Source organism: Oryctolagus cuniculus, chromosome 3 (assembly GCF_051225735.1).
Source record: "Oryctolagus cuniculus isolate XC-2025 breed Fujian yellow rabbit chromosome 3, ASM5122573v1, whole genome shotgun sequence".
Classification (NCBI taxonomy): domain Eukaryota; kingdom Metazoa; phylum Chordata; class Mammalia; order Lagomorpha; family Leporidae; genus Oryctolagus; species Oryctolagus cuniculus.
Genome location: NC_142869.1, coordinates 31,629,898 through 31,649,970, shown reverse-complemented (window position 1 = coordinate 31,649,970; position 20,073 = coordinate 31,629,898). Strand labels below are relative to the sequence as shown.

At 40.9% G+C, this 20,073-nt stretch overlaps 1 long non-coding RNA gene and 1 pseudogene across 2 annotated transcripts in view; both read left to right on the top strand.

Annotated features, from left to right (window-relative positions):
* Positions 1–20,073, top strand: part of LOC149127299 (uncharacterized) — a 43,680-nt gene that overhangs the window by 9,427 nt on the left and 14,180 nt on the right. The window lies entirely within an intron of this gene.
* On the top strand, positions 8,558–9,041 carry LOC100358255 (cytochrome c oxidase subunit 4 isoform 1, mitochondrial pseudogene; annotated as a pseudogene).

Below are 20,073 nucleotides of genomic sequence, written 5' to 3'. Positions count from 1 at the left end.
GGTCCCTGCCACCCATGTGGGAGATATGGATTGAGTTGCAGGCTCCTGGCTTTATTTTGGCCCAGCCCCAGCTGTTGTCAGCATTTCAAGAGTGAACAAGTGAATGGAAGAACTCTGTTTCTCTACCTTTCAAATAAATAAAAATAAATAACATTTCTAAACACATTAAAGGAAGTGTCTATCATATTCCACTTACTATCCTTAGCAGGATTGTTTATAAACTTTCATCCTTCACCTTCCTTGAGAGCCTGTTATATAACAATACACAGCAACAGAAATGATTATGTCAAAGCTTCTGTCAGTCAGAACATGATACTCCAAGGGTGTCAGAATCAAGGCCTTTTTGAATTTTTTCCGTCTTCCTCTAGTTATTTAGTTATTTCTCCTTAGGCTCCTCCAACTGGTAACTGTCTCTGTTTTTCCTTTGTTCAATAACCTTGTCCCCTTTGAAGGACAGATATTCTCTAGAATGTGCCATGATTTGTTTGTGATCTTGGCAAAAACATCACCTAAATGACGTGTGTCCTTCCGAGTGCCTTGTATTATGGGGTTCGTGGTGCTGCTATGTCTTGTTACTGATGATTTTAACCTTGACTATTTTTTTTAAACATCAAATCACAATTTAATTTTAGTGTTTTCCATTTTTTAAAGATTTATTTATTTGAAAATCAGAGTTATAGAGAGAAAGAGAGATGAGAGATGAGAGATGAGAGAGAGAGAGAGAGATCTTCCATTCACTGGTTCACTCCACAAATGGCTGCAATGGCTGGAAATGGGCTCATCTGAAGCCAGGAGTCAGGAGCTTCCTCTGGGTCTGCCACATGGATGCAAGGGCCCAGGCACTTGGGGCATCTCTCCCTGCTTTCACCTGGCACACTAGCAGGGAGCTGGATCAAAAGTAGAACAACTGGGACTCAAACAGGCACCCAAGTGGGATGCTGATGTTGAAGGTGGTTTAATCTGCTATGTCACAGTGTTGGCCCAACCTTGCCCATTTTGTTTAAGTGGTGCCGCTATGTAGTCATTATTCAAGGAAACTTGTGAAGTGGTAGTTAAAAATATATTTGGGGGCTGGTGCCATGGCTCACTTGATTAATCCTCTGCCTGTGGCGCCGGCATCCCATGTGGGTGCAGGGTTTTAGTCCCGGTTGCTCCTCTTCCAGTCCAGCTCTCTGCTGAGGCCCGGAAGGGCAGTGGAGGATGGCCCAAGTGCTTGGGCCCCTGCACCCGCATGGGAGACCAGGAGGAAGCACCTGTCTCTTGGCTTTGGATCAGCACAGCTCCGGCTATGGAGGCCGTTTAAGGAGTGAACCAACGGAAAGAAGACCTTCTCTCTTTCTCTCTCACTTTCTATAACTCTACCTATCAAAATAATCAATCAATCAATTGATCGATCAATATATTTGGGATCCACTGCGGCAAATATTACTATGCCATTTAAGTAATGGAAGTTCTCTATTTCCCTTTTATCTTCATTAGTCATTTGGGTTTGGAATTTCAGTTGGAATTCTGCAAGGAAGAACTGTCCTGTTTTCTCCATGTATTACTTAATTGATTTATATCAATATTTTCTCATAGATGTCTTTATTCTAAGGGCTACAATCCAATACTGTTCTTTCTTTTTTTGCTCACATTTTTGTAGTTTGATGAGGATGCTCCTAAATCAGAAAAGACCCGGTTTGGAAACAAGCTTTGTCATTTGTTCAGGTGAATGGCCTTAAGAAACATGCCCAATGTTTCTGAGGTATCATCTGCACATTGTGTATGATAGCAGGTATGTGAAGAGTGCAGATAAACTTAGGCAATGGGTGAGAAGGCAACAGTACAGTGCTTGCAACAAAATCTTGATTCAACGAACTTGGTTTCTGTCAGTTCAACAAATAACCGTGTGTGAAAGGTGTTTTCTCTGCTGGAAGAGCTCTCAAAACAAATACTGTACTTGTTCTGATGTAGGAGACTATCTCACTGATAGTGCCAAGAATGGCAGAAAGCAGGCTGTCATTGAAACATTTTAATCAGCAATGACTTTTTTCCTCCTAGTGTTTATATTAGTTTCTTGAAAGAGGGATCTTCCTTTTATTATGAAGCAAAACTTTTTAGGTAGGAGAGCCATGATAACTTTAAAAGTACATGAAAAAAAGTTTATTTTTCCAACTGGATTATTAAAATATTTTCTGAGTTGTTCTGCTCTTATTGTTTCAAGGCAGATATTTGCGAGTGTAGCATTTCAGGATGATTGCTCTCCTTAAGTTTGTTGAGAAATAAGGGATTGGGTAAGCCTAATCACAGCCAGGTTTCAAAATGTGACCTGAAAAAACTAAGGTGGTGACATTAACTGTTTTTTCTTCTCCGGTGCTTCTTGAAGGCAGAGTCATTCATTCATTCATTCATTCATTTAGAAAGGAAGAGAGAGGGAGAGAACTCTCATTTAAGAGTTCACTCCCCAGATGCCTGTTACAGCTGGGACCAAAGCCAGGACCAGGAACTTGAGCTCAGTCCATGGGTGGTGGAGACCCAAGAACCTGCTGCCTCCCAGGGTGCACATCAGCATGCAGCTGGAATCCAGAGCCAAGCCCGGGCTTGAATTCATACCTTCCACTGTGGAACTCGGGCTCCCCAAGTGGTATCTTAACTGTTAGACCAAATATTGGCCCCAATCCTGTTGGATTTTGTGTCCTTTATGAGCACAGTATGCAGGACAGACCCTCCCAGTCTCCTGCTTGCAATAACTCTCAGACTGAGAAGCACTTCTGCCTCTACAGACTTGCAGTATAGTCAGAAAAATGAGAAAAAAAGGTCAAAATTGGTTTATAAAAATGTGGCATATTTTAAATGTTGAAATTAAAAATTTTTAAAATTGAACTATAAGTGTGCTCTTTATAAAACAATGATCTCTGAATGTCATTTTTATAAAATGATTTCTGAATCTATGGTGATCCAGAAATAAGATATGTGTAAAGCTGACCAATTAAAGTTTTTTTGTTTATTTCAACTTTAATTTTAGATACAGTTAGAAATAATATAAAGAGTGGGGAGAATGTGAATTACTGGCCCAAGCTCTGTTCTTTCATCCTTATCTGCACTTCAAGATAGCTCTAGTTTATTAGACACACTGGCTATTAAAACACGTAAAATAGAAATTTGATGTTACAGAAATTGGATGTTAAAATATTAACTATTGTTGTAGGTATGTGGTGTGTGTGTGTGTGTGTATATATATATATATATATTGTTGTAGGTATGTGTATAGTTATATCGCTGCTTGGGACTCCCCCATCCTATATTAAAATGCCTGGTTTGCATCCCAGCTACTCCACTTCTGATCCAGCTCTTGCTAATGTGTACAGTGGGAGGCAGCAGGTGATGGCTCAAGTGCTTGGGTCCCTGCCTCCCAGATCAATGGAATCCTGGGCTTCTGAGTTCTGTTTGGCCCAGCCCTAGCTGTTGCAGGCATTTGAGAAGTGAATCCGTAGAGAGAAGACCTCTCTTTATCTCTCACTCTGTGTATTTCTCTACATTTCAAGTAAAATAAAAATAAAGAAAAGAAAAAAATTTAAAATATGTTACATGTTAAATATAAGCATGAATGTATTACTTTTCAAAATATGCAAAACTAGGCTAACTCTGTCACCTCTAACTTGTGACTTTTCTCTGTGCTAGCTGGTTTGTTGGTAGGAAGGAAGTCAGTGATAGAATCTGGGCTGTGCAAGCAGACAGGAGTTCAGTGGATTTGAGTTGGAATCCTAGAATCATAGGCTGTAAAACTAGAAGAATTTGAGATTATGTAGTAAAGTTTCCTCTGGCTTAGAGAGATAAGAAATGTCCCTGAGGCCCAGACAAGCTGAAAGTAGAAGCTAGGATTCTAAGCGACAACTCAAGTGACCTTGTTGTTATAAATGTTATGTAGAAAGTTTAGTGCAGAGCAGTTGCCCGAGCTGTTCAAATCACTTCTCTATTTTTTTTTAGATCTTTGTAGAAATAAATGACGGATAATGTTTGTCTTAGGACACTATGAGTCATAAGCCATGCATCGTTAAACCCTAAAATGAAGAGAGGCAAGATGCCTGTGCTAATCCTGTGAAACTTACTTCATTCCACACCCTTAGATTCTCAAAAGCAAACTTGCCTCAAAATGTTACTGTCTTAGTCCATTTTCAGTTACTTTACTGAAATACCAGAGATTGGGTATTTTATAAAGAAAAGAGATTTATTTAGCTTACAATTTTGGATGCTGAAAGTCCAAATAGTGTGAGTAGTGTGGCAATGGCTCTGACAAAGTCCTCTCCAGCTGTGTCACTTTGTACTCAATGCATCATGGCAAAAGTGAAAGGGAGAGGTTGGGATCACATGGTAAGACAGGAAGCCAGAGTGCCTGGGGAGGGGCCAGGCTTGATCTTTTGTAACAACCCTCTCCCATATTCTGTTCTATTGTTCTATCCTTCTGTTTTTGTGCCAGTACCAGGCTGTTTTGCTTATAATTGCCCTGTAGTATGTCTTAAAATCTGGTACTGTGATGCCTCCAGCTTTGTTTTTGTTGTATAAGATTGCTTTAGCTATTCAAGGTCTCCTGTGTTTCCATATGAATTTCAGCATGATTTTTTCTAGATCTGATAAGAATGTCTTTGGTATTTTGATTGGTATTGCATTGAATCTCTAAATTGCTTTCAGAAGAATGGACATTTTGATGATATTGATTCTTCTAATCCATGAACATGGAAGATTTTCCCTTTTTTTTTGTCTCTTCTATTTCTTTCTTTAATGTTTTGTTAATTTTCATCAAAGAGATATTTGACATCCTTGGTTAAGTTTATTCCAAGGTATTTGAGTTTTTTGTAGTTATTGTAAATAGGATTGATATTAGAAGTTCATTCTCAGGCTTGGCATTGTCTGTGTATATAAAGGTTGTTGATTTTTGTGAATTGATTTTATATCCTGCTGTTTTACCAAGCTCTTCTATGAGTTCAAATAGTATCTTGGTATCTTGGTGGAGTTTTGGATTCCCTATATGTAGAATCAAGTCATCTGCAAATAGGGATAGTTTGACTTCCTCATTCCCAGTTTGAATCCTTTTGATTGCTTTTTCTTGTTAAATGGCTATGGCTAAAACTTCCAGTACTGTATTGAATAGCAGGGGTGAGAGTGGTCATCCTTGTCTGTTTCTGGATTTCAGTGGGAATGCTTCCAACTTTTCCCTATTCAATAGGAGGCTGGCCATGGGTTTGTCATAAATTGCCTTGATTGTGTTGAGGAATGTTCCTTCTATACCCAATTTGCTTAGAGTTTTCATCATGAAAGGGTGCTGCATTTTATTAAATGCTTCCTCTGCATCTATTGAGATAATCATGGTTTTTCTTCTGCAGTTTGTTAATGTGGTGTATCACATTGATTGATTTGCAAATATTGAACCATCCCTGCATACCAGGGATAAAAAAACACTTGGTCTGGGTGGATGATCTTTCTGATGTGTTGTTGGATTCTATTGGCTAGAATTTTGTTGAGGATTTTTGCATCTATGTTCATCAGGCAAATTGGCTTGTAGTTCTCTTTCTCTGTTGTGTCTTTTTCAGGTTTAGAAATTAAGGTGATTCTGGCTTCATAGAAAGAATTTGGGAAGATTTCCTCTCTTTCAATTGTTTTGAATAGCTTGAGAAGGATTGAAGTTAGTTCATTAAATGTCTGGTAGAATTCAGCAATGAAGCCATCTGGTCCCGGGCTTTGCTTTGTTGGGAGAGTCTTTATTATTAATTCAATTTCTGTCTTGGTTATGTGTCTGTTTAGGTTTTCTATGTCTTCATGGCTCAATTTATTTTATTTTATTTATTTTAAAATTTTATTTGACAGGCAGAGTTAGACAGTGAGAGAGAGAGAGACAGAGAGAAAGGTCTTCCCTCCATTGATTAACCCCCTGAATTGCTGCTAAGGCCGGTGCTCTGTGCCGATCCGAAGCCAGGAGCCAGGCACCTCCTCCTGGTCTCCCATGCAGGTGCAGGGCATGGCTCAATTTAGATGGGTTGCATGTGTTCAGGAATCTATCCATTTCTTCTAGGTTTCCCAGTTTTTTTTGGCATACAGCTCTTTATAGTGATTTCTGATGATTCTTTTTATTTCTGTGGTGTCTGTTGTTACATTTACTTTTTTTTTCTCTAATTTTATTGATTTGGGTCTTTCCCTCTCTCTCTCTCTCTCTCTCTCTCTCTCTCTCTGTTAGTTAGGCCAATGGTGTGTCAGTTTTATTTTGCTTTTTTTATTTTTTCAAAAAAACCAGCTCTTCATTTTGCTGATCTTTTGTAATTTGTTTGTTTCAATTTTGTTGATTTCTTCTCTAATTTTAATTCTTTCTTTTCTCTTGCTAGTTTTGAGTTTCGTTTGCTCTAGTTTTTCTAGATCCTTGAGATGCATTGATATCTCATTTATTTGGTGCCTTTCCAATTTCTTGATGAAGGCACCAATTGCTATAACATTTCCTCTTAACACTGTTTTTGCTGTATTCCATAAGTTTTGATATGTGTATTGTCGTATTCATTTGTTTCCAGAAATTTTTTTATTTCTTTTTGATTTCTTCTATGGCCCACTGTTCTTTTAGGCACATGTTGTTTAGTCTCCATGTGTTTGCATATGTTCTTGAGATTCCTGAGTCTGATTTCCAGATTCATTTCATTGTTATCTGAGAAGATTCATGGTATGATTTCTTTTTTTTTTTTTTTTCAGTTTTCTGAGACTTAACTTTATGGCCTATTATGTGGTCAACGCTAGAGAAAGTTTCATGCACTGATGAGAAGAATGTTTTCTGCAACTGTAGGATGATGAGTTCTGTAGATCTCTGTTAGGTTTATTTGGTCTATGGTGTTGATTAACCCTGTTGTTTCCTTGCTGATTTTCTGTCTGGTTGATCTGTCCATTGCTGAAAGTAGGGTATTGAAGTCCCCCATTACTATTGTATTGGAGTGTATGTCTCCCTTTAGATCTGTTAACATTTCTTTTAAATAGCCAGGTGCCCCGTAATTAGGTGCATATATGTTTATAATAGTTACATCTTCCTGTTGGGTTGATCCCTTAATCATTACATAGTGCCCTTCCTTGTCTCTTTTAACAGTTTTTGTGTTAAAGTCTATTTTATCTGATATTAGGATGGCTACTCCAGCTCTTTTTTGGTTTATGTTGGCATGGAATATCTTTTTCCATCCTTTCACTTTCAGTTCTCCCCACCAGAGTCAGGAGTTTCCACTCAGCTTATTGCTGGGAGTACACACAAGCTGGCGCAGCTGTTACGTATGTTCAAAATGGCAGCCACTCTATTGGCTTGTTAAAGGACACCATGTGACTGGGAAGAGAGAAACATGCCTCTCCTTTTTATTTTCCCTCCTCTACTTTGATAGGCACAATATTCCCCACAGGACTCCAAGCTGGGTTCCTTCTATGCTCTTCCTGCAGTTTTATCACCAGTGGCTTGGGCTGCTACAGTCTGGTCACCTCACTCTCCAACACTGGTACAGAGGCTCTTGGCTGCTGGGGTCCAGAGTTGTGGGCATCCATGCCCTCCACCTAGGTCCACTGTGTCTCTTTAATTTGTCCAGAGTTTCCCCTGCTGTTTTCTCCCTAACCCTTCCCTGAGACTGCCCTCTCTCCACTTTTTTTAAAACTATCTTCTCCTAGAGTAGAGCAGTAAGCTCCCTCCCTTCTCTGCCATTTTAATCCCCCTCTAGGTTATTTTCATAGCTCTTTCTGTCTTCCAAAAATGCTTTGGTTTATCAGATATGAACACTCACTTCATCTGCTGTTGTATGAGGATCTGTGAAAAAGGAATACCTGCAAGACTAGATGGAGAAAGTGAGCTTGACTCTTGGAAACACTGAGTAATAAATAGCTTCGAGAATTCTACAGTGAAATTTACAAATGTCACCTTCACCCAGAAAGTGTGAGATATCAGTGAGGCCACTTGGCTAGAAATCCAAGCTATTCCTTCCATATCCGCTTTCTCAGTCATCAAATGACTATTCTCTCTCTGTGTCTCTCTCACAGTTCTAAATCTGGGCAAAGAGAAAAAGCAGATTTTATTATTAGCCCCCTAAAATTCTTTTTTTTTTTTTTTTTTTTTTGACAGGCAGAGTGGACAGTGAGAGAGAGAGACAGAGAGAAAGGTCTTCCTTTGCCGTTGGTTCACCCTCCAATGGCCGCCGCGGCTGGCGCGCTGCGGCCGGCGCACCGCGCTGATCCGATGGCAGGAGCCAGGAGCCAGGTGCTTTTCCTGGTCTCCCATGGGGTGCAGGGCCCAAGCACCTGGGCCATCCTCCACTGCACTCCCTGGCCACAGCAGAGGGCTGGCCTGGAAGAGGGGCAACCGGGACAGAATCCGGCGCCCCGACCGGGACTAGAACCCGGTGTGCCTGCGCCGCTAGGCGGAGGATTAGCCTAGTAAGCCGCGGCGCCGGCCAGCCCCCTAAAATTCTAACTCTATTAGTGGGTGCAGAGAAAGGATTATGAAATCAATCGTTGGGCTTCTGGTGACTGGCAGCTGGGGTGTAGAGGATGGGCAGCAGGCAGGGTTGGCGGCAGCAGAATGTTGGCCACCAGGGTACTTAGTCTAATGGGCAAGCAAGCAATTTCCACCTCGGTGTGTGTGTGGGCTCCTGGAAGTGTTGTGAAGAGTGAGGACTGTGCCCTCCCAAGCTATGTGGGTTGGCGTGACTACCCCTTGCCCAATGTGGCCCATATGAAGCAGGTGTCTGCCAGCCACAGGGCCTTGAAAGAGAAGGAAAAGGCCTGCTGGAGCCGTGTCACCAGAGATGAGAAAGTCGATTTGTATTTCATTCAGTTCAATGGGAGCTTTGCTGAGAGGAACAGGGGCGCAAATGAATGGGAGACAGTTGTAGGCACGGCCCTGTTCTCCATCGTCGTCACTGCCCTCGTTCTGATAAGGGAGAAGTACTGTGTACAGCCCCATCCTGCACACCTTTGACAAAGAGTGGGTGGCCATGCAGACCAAGAGGATACTGGACATGAAGGTCAGCCACATCCAGGGCTTCTCTGCCAAGTATCAGTGAGGCCACGTGGCTAAGTTGAACTACAAGAACAAGTGGAAGAAGTAAGAGCTCATTGCTGTGGATCCAAACCTTCCTGTGTTCTGTTGCCTCTTGCAATGCTGCATATTTACTGGAAACTCATATGTGAAACTGTGAAAAAAAATCAATCATTTTGGATGTGTGCCCTAAACTGCTCCACCTTTTGTACCTCCTTTTCCCAGTTCTGAAAGGAAGATTTTAATAGTGTCCACCTCATGAAGCTGTTAGAAGAACTAAATTGGTTCATTCATGTATACAACTTAGAATAGTACATGACATGTCAAAAGTAGTCATTAGATGCTGACTGTTATTTATAATATTTTCACCAAAAATAAAGCATGCATTTTTTGTAACTGCCGTGCCCTTTTTGGTTGGCCAATCCCACATCACAAGTATCATTGTATGCCCACAGATACACTTCTATACCAGTAGAGTTAATGACTGCCATGTATTTCTCTGTCTAAAGGTTCCACAACAAATGTTGCCTCCTCTTTTAAAAGATGTATTGAAATCTGGGAAAAGAATGTGTAATAAACTATACAAGCTTATACACTTTTTCAAGTATTAGTCAAAATGAACTTAAAAAAATCTTAAAAGTTTGGGGCTAGCCTTGTGTGAAGTAGCAGGTCAAAGCTGCAGTGTGTGACGCCGGCATCCCATATGAGTGCTAGTTCAAGTCTCGACTGCTCCACTTCTGACCCAGCTTCCTACTAATGGCCTGGGAAAGTCGGGGAAGATAGGCCAAGTGCTTGGGTCCCTGCCAGCCATGTAGGAGACCCGGAAGAAGCTCCTGGCTCCTAGCTTTGGACTGGCCCAGCTCTGGCTGTTGTGGCCATTTTTGGGAGTGAACCAGCAAGTGGAAGATCTTTCTCTCTGTCTCTCCCTGCTCCACCCTGTAACTCTGCCTTTCAAATAAATAAATAAAAATCTCTTAAAAATCATAAAAATAGAGAAGAGGGTTCTATTATCTTGGAAACCAGGAAATAGTTCCAGTGTTCATAAACTTTGAACAATATTCTCCAGATACAATATAGCAAGACCCAGATGAAAGAAAATGTTTATAACTACTAGACTCAGTAGTAGATAAAAATTAACAAAGGCTATAAAAGGATCTGGGCGATAAAATAAATGATTTACTTCAATGGTTGTATAATTTTATTTTATTTATTTTTTAACTTTTATTTAATAAATATAAATTTCCAAAGTATAACTTTTGAATTATAGCAGCTTCTCCCCCCCAAACCTCCCTCCTGCAACCATCCCATCTCCCAATCCCTCTCCCATCCCATTCTTCATCACGATTCATTTTCAATTATCTTTATATACAAGAGATCAACTTAGTATATACTAAGTAAAGATTTCAACAGACTGCACCCACAAAGACACACAAAGTATAGAGTACTGTTTGGGTAGTAGTTTTACCATTAATTTGCATAGTACAACACATTAAGGACAGAGGTCCTACATGGGGAGGAGGTGCACAGTGAATCCCGTTGCTGATTTAACAATTGACACTCTTATTTATGATGTCCGTGATCACCCAAGGCTCTTGTCATGAGTTGCCAAGGCTGTGGAAGCCTCTTGAGTTCAGCAATCTTGTGATAGACAAGGCTCCGATCTTGTGTAGACAAGGCCATATTCAAAGTGGAAGTTCTCTCCTCCCTTCAGAGAAAGGTATTGCCTTCTTTGATGTCCCGCTCTTTCTGCTGGGATCTCACTCACAGAGATCTTTCATTTAGGTTTTTTTTTTTTTTTTTCACAGTGTCTTTGCTTTCCATGCCTACGAAACTCTCATGGGTTTTTTAGCCAGATCTGAATGCCTTAACGGCTGATTCTGAGACCAGAGTGCTGTTTAGGGCATTTGCCATTCTATGAGTCTGCTGTGTATCCTGCTTCCCATGTAGGATCATTCTCTTCTTTTTAATTCTATCAATTATTATTTGCAGACACTGGTCTTGTTTATGTAATCCCTTTGACACTTAATCCTAACTTTTTTTTTTTTTTTTTGACAGGCAGAGTTAGTGAGAGAGAGAGAAAGAGAGGAAGGCCCTCCTTTCGGTTGGCTCACCCCCAAAATGGCCACTACAGCCAGTGTGCTGCGCTGATCCGAAGCCAGGAGCCAGGTACTTCCTCCTGGTCTTCCATGCAGATGCAGGGCCCAAGCACTTGGGCCATCCTCCACTGCCCTCCCGGGCCACAGCAGAGAGCTGGACTGGAAGCAACCAGGACAGAATCCGGCGCCCCAACTGGGACTAAAACCTGGGGTGCCTGTGCTGCAGGTGGAGGATTAGCCAAGTGAGCCACGGCACTGGCCAATCCTATCTTTTTGATCAATTATGAACTTAAACTTATCACTTTACCAAGTAAGATGGCATTGGTACATGCCACTGTAATAGGTTTGAATTGGAACCTCCTGGCACATTTCTAACTCTACCATTAGGGGTAAGTCTGAATGAGCATGTGCTGAACTGTACATCTCCTCCCTCTCTTATTCCCACTCTTATATTTAACAGGGATCACTTTTCAGTTAAATTTAAACACCCAAGAATAATTGTGTGTTAATTACAGAGTTCAACCATTAGTATTAATTATAACAAAAAATACTAAAAGGAATAAAATAGTAAGTTGTTCCTCGACAGTCAGGACAAGGTCTGATCAAGTCACTCTTTTTCATAGTGTCCATTTCACTTCAACAGGTTTCCTTTTTGGTGCTCGGTTAGTTGTCACCAATCAGGGAGAACATAGGATATTTGTCCCTTTGGGATTGGCTTATTTCACTCAGCATGTTGTTTTTCAGATTCCTCCATTTTGTTGCAAATGACTAGATTTCATTTTTTTTTTACTGCTGTATAGTATTCTATAGAGTACATATCCCATAATTTCTTTATCCAGTCTACTGTTGATGGGTATTTAGGTTGATTCCAGGTCTTAGCTATTGTGAATTGAGTTGCAATAAACATTTGAAGTGTAGACAGCTTTTTTGTTTGCCAATTTAAATTCCTTTGGGTAAATTCCAAGGAGTGGGATGGCTGGGTTGTATGGTAGTAGGGCTATATTCAGGTTTCTGAAGAATCTCCAAATTGACTTCCATAGTGGCTTAACCAGTTTGCATTCTCACCAACAGTGGGTTAGTGTCCCTTTCCCCCCACATCCTTTCCAGCATCTGCTGTTAGTTGATTTCTGTATGTGAGCCATTCTAACTGGGGTGAGGTGAAACCTCATTGTGGTTTTGATTTGCATTTCCCTGATGGCTAGTGATCCTGAACATTTTCTTATGTGTCTGTTGGCCATTTGGATTTCCTCTTTTGAAAAATATCTATTGAGGTCCTTGGCCCATCTCTTCAGTGGATTGTTTGTTTTGTTGTTGTGGAGTTTCTTGATCTCTTTGTAGATTCTGCTTATTAACCCTTTATCAGTTGCATAATTTGTAAATATTTTTTCCCATTCTGTTGGTTGCCTCTTCACTTTCCTGTTTCTTCTGCAGTACAGAAACTTCTCAATTTGATGCAATCCCAATTGTTAATTTTGGCTTTGACTGCCTGTGCCTCAGGGTCTTTTCCAAGAAATCTTTGCCTGTGTTTATATCTTGCAGGGTTTCTCTGATGTTCTCTAATAATTTGATGGTGTCGGGTCATAGATTTAGATCTTTAATCCACGTTGAGTGGATTTTTGTGTAAGGTGTAAGGTAGGGGCCTTGCTTCATGATTTTGTATGTGGAAATCCAGTTTTCCCAGCACCATTTATTGAATAGACTGTCCTTGCTCCAGGAATTGGTTTTAGATCCTTGATCAAACATAAGTTGGCTTTAGATGTTTGGATTGATTTCTGGTATTTCTATTCTGTTCCATTGGTCTATCTATCTGTTTCTGTACCAGTATCATGCTGTTTTTCTCTTAGTACCTGGGCTATATCTCACCATTCCCTCCTAGCCTGTAGGGTTTCTGATGAGAAGTCTGCTGTGGGTCTGATTGGAGATCCTCTGAGAGTAATCTGACATTTATCTCTTACACATTTTAGAATCCTTTCTTTATGTTTCACTATGCTGAGTTTGATTACAATGTGTCGTGTTGAGGATCTTTTTTAGTCATATTTTTTTTTTTACAAGCAAAGATAGACAGTGAGAGAGAAACAGAGAGAAAGGTCTTCTTCCCGTTGGTTCACCCCCTAAATGGCCACCACGGCCGGTGCACTGCGCCGATTCAAAACTAGGAGCCAGGTGTTTCCTCCTGGTTTCCCATGTGGCTGCAGAGCCCAAACACCTGGTCCATCCTCCATTGCCTTCCTGGGCCACAGCAGAGAGCTGGACTGGAAGAGGAGCAACCAGGACAGAACTGGTGCCCCAACCAGGGCTAGAACCCAGAGTACCAGCACCGCAGGCGAAGGATTAGCCTAGTGAGCCCTGGCGCCGGCCACCCAACAATATTTTTTAGATTTCTAATTTCCTCTTCTTTTCTTTGGTTTGTCTGTATACTTTCCTGTGCTCTGTGCTCTGTCTTCTAAGTCCGATATTCTCTCTTCTGCCTCACTGATTCCCTTTTTAAGGCTCTCAAATTTGTTTTTCCTTTGTTCTATTGAATTCTTCATTTCATTTTTGTCTTTTCAATATCTCAATTTCACGTTCTACTAAACTCCTCATTTCATTTTGATTCCTCCTTAAGATTTCATTTTCATGTGAGAGATTTTCTGTCCTGTCCTGTATGGACTTCTGTAGTTCATGCATTTGTTTTTGATAACTTCTAAATGTTCTTATCATAAATTTTTTGAAATCTGTATCTTGCATTTCTTCCATCTCATTATCTTCATAATCTTGTATTGGAGTGTCAATTTCATTTGGGAGCGTCATGATGTCTTCCTTGTTCTTGTTTCCTCGGTTTTTGCATTTGTTGTTTGGCATTGTAGAGATATTCTTTGGTTCCCTCCCCCCCCCCCCATGGCTTTTCTCGTTATACTATGACTCTAGATTAAGTGGACTATCAGCTTTTGGTGAATCTCTAGAGGCTTGTGGTGGGTGTGGCCAGAGAGCTCTGTTCAGTTCTTCAGGGTTAAGGGTGTGCCAAAGGTGACACACCCAAGTTTGGCATGGTAAATCTCCCTCCCTCTCTCTCTCTTTCTCTCTCTTTTTTTATTCAGAAGGGAAGTAATTCTGCTCAGATGGTAGTCAGTGCCTGAGCACTAGCCCCAGTGGGAATAATATTTGTCTGCTTTGTCCCAAGGACCATAGAAAGGATCTGTGCAGTCCTCAGTGTAAGTTCAGATTCCCCTGCAATGTCTCTCACCAGGTAGCCAAGGCTGCCTGAGTTTGTGTCATCTCCCACCTAAACTACTCACATCTCAGCTGCACTGTGAGTTCTCCCATGCACCCTGAGGTGTTTTTTTTTTTTTCCACAGTCCAGTTCATAAGCGCCACACATTCACTAGGTCTTAGTCTCCTGTTTTTACTTCCCACCAGAGTCAGGTTTTTCTGCTTGGCTGAGGGCGGATGCAGACCCGAGCTGGTGCAGCTGTTATGTATGTCCAAAATGGTGCCTGCTCTATTGTCTCACTCACCTTTGTAAGGTGTGTGGAGAGAGAGAATTGTGTCTGTACTGTCCCTTTTATTTTTTTCTCTCCTCTAGTTAGGCTGGTATACTTTCCCCCATGGGGATTCAAACCTCATTCTCTCTAGGCTTTTCCTGCTGCTTTTCCACCAGTGTCTTGGGCTACTGTGGTTTCATCTCACCTCTCTTTCCAGTGCTGGTGTTGAGCCTCTCGGCAGCTGGGGCCCCAAGCTGTGGTTGCCCATTCCCTCCATGTTGGTCTACCAAGTCCCTTTAATTATGGAAGAGTTTCCTTTGCTGTTTTTCCCCTAATTTTTCCCTGAGATTACACTACCTTCACTTTTATTAATCTGTCTCCTCCCAGACTATCAGTAAGCTCCCTCCCTATTCCGCCATCTTGGCTCCTCCCTCTGGTTGTATAATTTTAAAGGCCATCTCCTATGTTGGTAAACTCAATCATTGCATCTTTCTTAAATATTTATGTTATAGAAACAAGAAGATTTTTACAAGGCTCCACAAAATAACATTATAATATAATATAGAACATACTTTTATCATTTATCAAACAACACATTTTACCTTTTCTTCCTTGTTGCTACTCTTTACCTTTCTTTGATAGTTACTTATGGAACCATGCAAGCAGAGGATGTACTTCCTGCCCCCACTCCATGGAACATTTAATGAAGTCATTATGAAAAACATGGAGTCAAGAAGGAGAAAAACTTTACTTTTCTTTCTCACTTCAGTTAGATTAATCATTGCTCATTTTCTTATTCCCTTCCTGCTTAGGATCTAGTTTAACTATTAACAGTAAGTAGATCAGATGGAAGATTTCAGAAATGCACAAAGACTTCTACAGTGAGCTTGGTTTTCAAATATAAGCTGGTTTTCCACAGCCAAATTGGGCTCAAAGCAATGGAGTTTCAATAATAACTGTAAGAACTGATAATACTCTGGTGGTTTTGTTCCTTTGATTTTGCATTATGAAGTTCTTAGGTTATTTGAACCAACACAGAAATGCCTTCCATCATCAGTGTTATTTAGCTTTTCTGAGATCTTGAAACATTCTTTTCTTCATTTCTTTTCCTTCCTTCCTTCCTTCCTTCCTTCCTTCCTTCCTTCCTTCCTTCCTTCCTTCCTTCCTTCCTTTGCTTGCTTACTTGCTTTAAGATTTACTTGTTTACTTGAAAGTCAGCATTACACAGAGAGAGGAAAAGACAGATGGAGGGAGAGAGATCTACCATCCACTGGTTCACTCTCCAAACGGCTGCAATGGCCAGAGTCAGGAGCTTCTTCTAGACCCCCTATGTCGAGTGCAAGTGTCCAAGCACTTGAGTCATCCTCTGCTGCTTTTCCCATGCACATTATCAAAGAGTTGGATCAGAAATGGAGCAGTGAGAACTTGCACTGGCACTCATATGGGATGCCAGTGTCGCAGGCAGTGGCTTTACCTATTATGCCACAGTGTCAGCACTGACCTTGAATTATTCTAATGTAGCAAATTCATAGGTGTGATAGGAAAGCTTATTGGATATAATGTTTATTCTCATTGCATTTTCCATATATGGTTTTTGTAAACATGAATATAAAATTTATGTACTTTCAAATTTGTTGAAATACACATATGCAACCCCCAATTTCAAGTGTTGTTTTTCAGTTTTTAAAATGGAACTTTATTTTTTCCCTGCTTTATTGAGTTGTGATTGACAAATAAAATCATATACATTTAAGGTATAGAGTTTTTAATATATTTTATATTATGAAATGATTACAATAATCAGGATAGTTCACACATCCATCACTTTATAAGAATAAATTTTATGAGAACATTTAAGATAATTTCTCTCAGCAAACTTCAAGTATACAATACTATTTTATTAACTATAGTCACCATGCCATATATTAGCTCTCTAGAACTTATTAATCCTGCATAACTAAAACTTTGCATCCTTTGACCAACACTTGCCTATTCCCCCTATCTCCAGACCCTGGTAACCATCATTCTTCTGTTTGCTTGCAGGAACTCAATTTTATTAGATTCTACATGTAAGTGAGATCACCTGGTGTTTAACTTTCTGTATCTGGCTAATCTCAGTCAAGGCTTTTCATGTTCTTCCATGTCATCACAAATGATAGTGGCTGAATATTTCATTTTATAGAGGAGAGGTGTTCAAAAAGCTTATGGAAGATGTATGTAATGAAAAACTATGCATGGGTTTCAAAAATTTTCTGCATCAAAATAAAATCATTCTTACTTGTTATAATTTATCTGAACAGTTTTAGTTTTAGGCACTAAGAAGGATAAACAGGGCAGGAGTTTTGGCATATCAGGTTAAGCCACGATTTGGGATTGCCTGCAACTCATATCAGAGTACTGGTCAGAGTCCTGTCTGTTCCACTTCCAATCCAGCTTCCTGCTAAGGATCCTTGGAGGTACCTGATGGTGACACAAGTGCTTGGACCCCCGCCACCCATGTAAGAGACCCAGATGGATTTCTGGGCTCTTGGCTTCATCCTGTGCCAGACCTGGCTGTTGTGGACATTTGGGAAGTGAACCAGTGAATCAAAGATCTGTTTCTCTCTCTCTCCCTTCCTTTCTTTTCTTTCTCTCACTATCTCTGACTTTCAAGTGAAATAAATAAATAGTTTTCACAGCTGACTCATAAAATGACAATCATTCTAAATAGCACTCTAACCTCAGAATCAGCCCTTAAGGCATTCTGATCTGGCTGAAAAGCCCATGAGAGCATTTTGGGTATGGAAAGCCAAGACTCTGTGGCACAAAAAAAAAGTCCTACACGAAGGATCTCTGTGAGTGATACGCCAGTGGAAAGAAGGGGCCATCAAAGAAGAATGCAATTTTCTATGAAAGGAGGAGAGAACTTCCACTTTGCTTATGGCCTAGCCTAAATACTGATGGAGACTGTGGACTCAAAAAGCTTCCATAGCCTTAGCAGCTCAAGTCAAGAGCTTTGGGTGATCACTGACATATCTTGATTATTGTGAATAATGTTGCATGAAGATAGTAGTCCAGATATCTTTTTGACACACTGTTTTAATTTTCACTTCTTTTTAAAAATGTTTATTTATTTTATTTGAAAGGCAGAATGACAGAGAGAAGGGGAATGAAAGGTAGATAGATCTTCCATCCACTGGTCCAATCCCAAAATGCCCACAATAGCTAAGGCTAGGCCACACTGAAGCCATAAGCCAGGAATTCCATCCTGATCTCCCACATGGAAGGCAGGAGCCCAAGCACATCAGCCATCATCTGCTGCCAACCAGCAAGAAGCTTGCTCAGAAGTGTGGAATAACCCAATATGGGATATGGATGTCCCAAGCAGAAGCTTAACCTGTTGTACCACAACAACTACCCCACAAGCCTGTGTTTGTCTTGTTTCAAATCTTTGCTATTTTCACTGTAGCACAGTTTGTGCCAGTTAAATTTGAATTTCAGGTAAGCAACAAATAATTTTATAAGTATATCTCAAATACTCTATGGAGTTATACCTACGCTAAAAAAATTATCTTTTCTATGAAATTCAAATTTAACTAGATGTGGCTGGTGCCGTGGCTCAATAGGCTAATCCTCCACCTGTGGCACCAGCACACTGGGTTCTAGTCCCGGTTGGGGCGCCAGATTCTGTCCCAGTTGCCCCTCTTCCAGCCCAGCTCTCTGCTGTGGCCCGGGAGTGCAGTGGAGGATGGCCCAAGTGCTTGGGCCCTGCACCCCATGGGAGACCAGGAGAAGCACCTGGCTCCTGGCTTTGGATCAGCGCAGTGCGCTGGCTGCAGCACTTCAGCTGCAGCAGCCATTGGAGGCTGAACCAATGGTAAAGGAAGACCTTTCTCTCTGTCTCTTTCTCTCACTGTCCACTCTGCCTGTGAAAAAAAAATTTAACTAGATGTGCTATATTTCTATTTGCTCAATCTGGCAACCCTAGATTCCCTACTCTATTAGACCAAGCAGAAGGTTGGGGAAGGTGTGGAAATTTCTCTTCTCTCATTTGTTCTTATCTTTCTTCCTGTGCTCTTTTTATCTTTTTCTTTGCCTGCCTCCCAATTAAATGACCTATGCCTGAATATTTTTCCCTACATCTTGGATTTTGATAACAATTTTTAGCAAGAATATGATTATTAACACAGCCCTAAATCAACTGGCCTAGTCAGGGCCATTTGAATCCTTATTTGAATTTTTATTTCCATTTTGGACATTGTTAACATATTTTTTCATTACTATAATTAAATATCTGAGGCAGGGTATTTTAAAAAAATATTATTTAACTTATAAATCTGGAGGCTCAAGGGCATAGGACTGGTATTACCTCAGCTCTGATGTAGGGCTCATGGTAAGCAGTGCCACAGTGGTGGGCACGCCTGTTAGAGGAAGAGCTCACCGTGTCACACAGGAAACCAGAGAATGATTCAGGAATCACAGTACCTCGTCCTCACAAGAGCTAACTAAGGGTCCCAAGAGAACTGCCTTAATCCTTTTTGAGAGCAGCATCTCTAGTGACTCATGGACTTCCTACCAGGTTCCATCTCTTAAAGATCCCACCACCTCATAGCATTCTCACCCTGTGGATCCAACTTCTGCCATGTGAACCTTTGGGGGATACATCCAAACCATATCCAGACCATAGCAGACAGTAAGGTTAAAGATTTTCAGTTTCTATCTTAGCTAATGCAGAGGAGCTTCTCCTTTGGTTTAAAATGGTCAGATTTTAGCTTACAGAATACAAAACCTATTCTGAAGAGAGTATATGCAGAGGGGGGCAGTTATGCCCAACCATGATCAGATTCAGAACTTGTTCTGCCAGTGTTGTAAATCAACCAGAACCTGCTAGCGCCTGACAAGCACTGCTTGTTCTCTGCAGGATTCAAACATCTTACTCTTGAGGCATTTACAACATAAGATTAAGGCACTAAAAGATGAAGAAATGTATATGGAAGGTACCTTTACAAAGTTGGAGGACAGTTAGGGGCACTAAGCTGTATGCCCCTGGCACATTGTCAAGACTGGTACATTTTAAAATGGTAGCTCTGGGGGTATAAGACATGGTGAATGATACCATAAGCTCATACAGTAAAAGCATAAATGTAATGTGGGTGTTAAGCAAAGCCATTGAAGCTATTTCTGTATAGCATTAACCCCAGCATTAAAAAAATCTTTGAGGTTGCCTGGTCAGATTTGCTTGTGGCTGCTTCTGGTAGCAGCCACGGCCTCAGGAGTGCCCAAGAACTCTGTTTCCTCTCTGGGCCTTTGGGATGACTGGGAGTGTTGCTGTAATTGTGGGTACAGTGGATTGGGGGACTCAGTGTTCAACCATCCTGCCAGTTCTTAGTACTGACCTTTGGAGAACTTGTGCAATAGGACATTCGTCTTTGACTTCATCTCCCTCTTAGGCGGCCCATGTCTTTCTTCTGTAGCCCAGAGTAGCTGTAACATCTCTATCTACTTCCTTCCAGACAGAGAG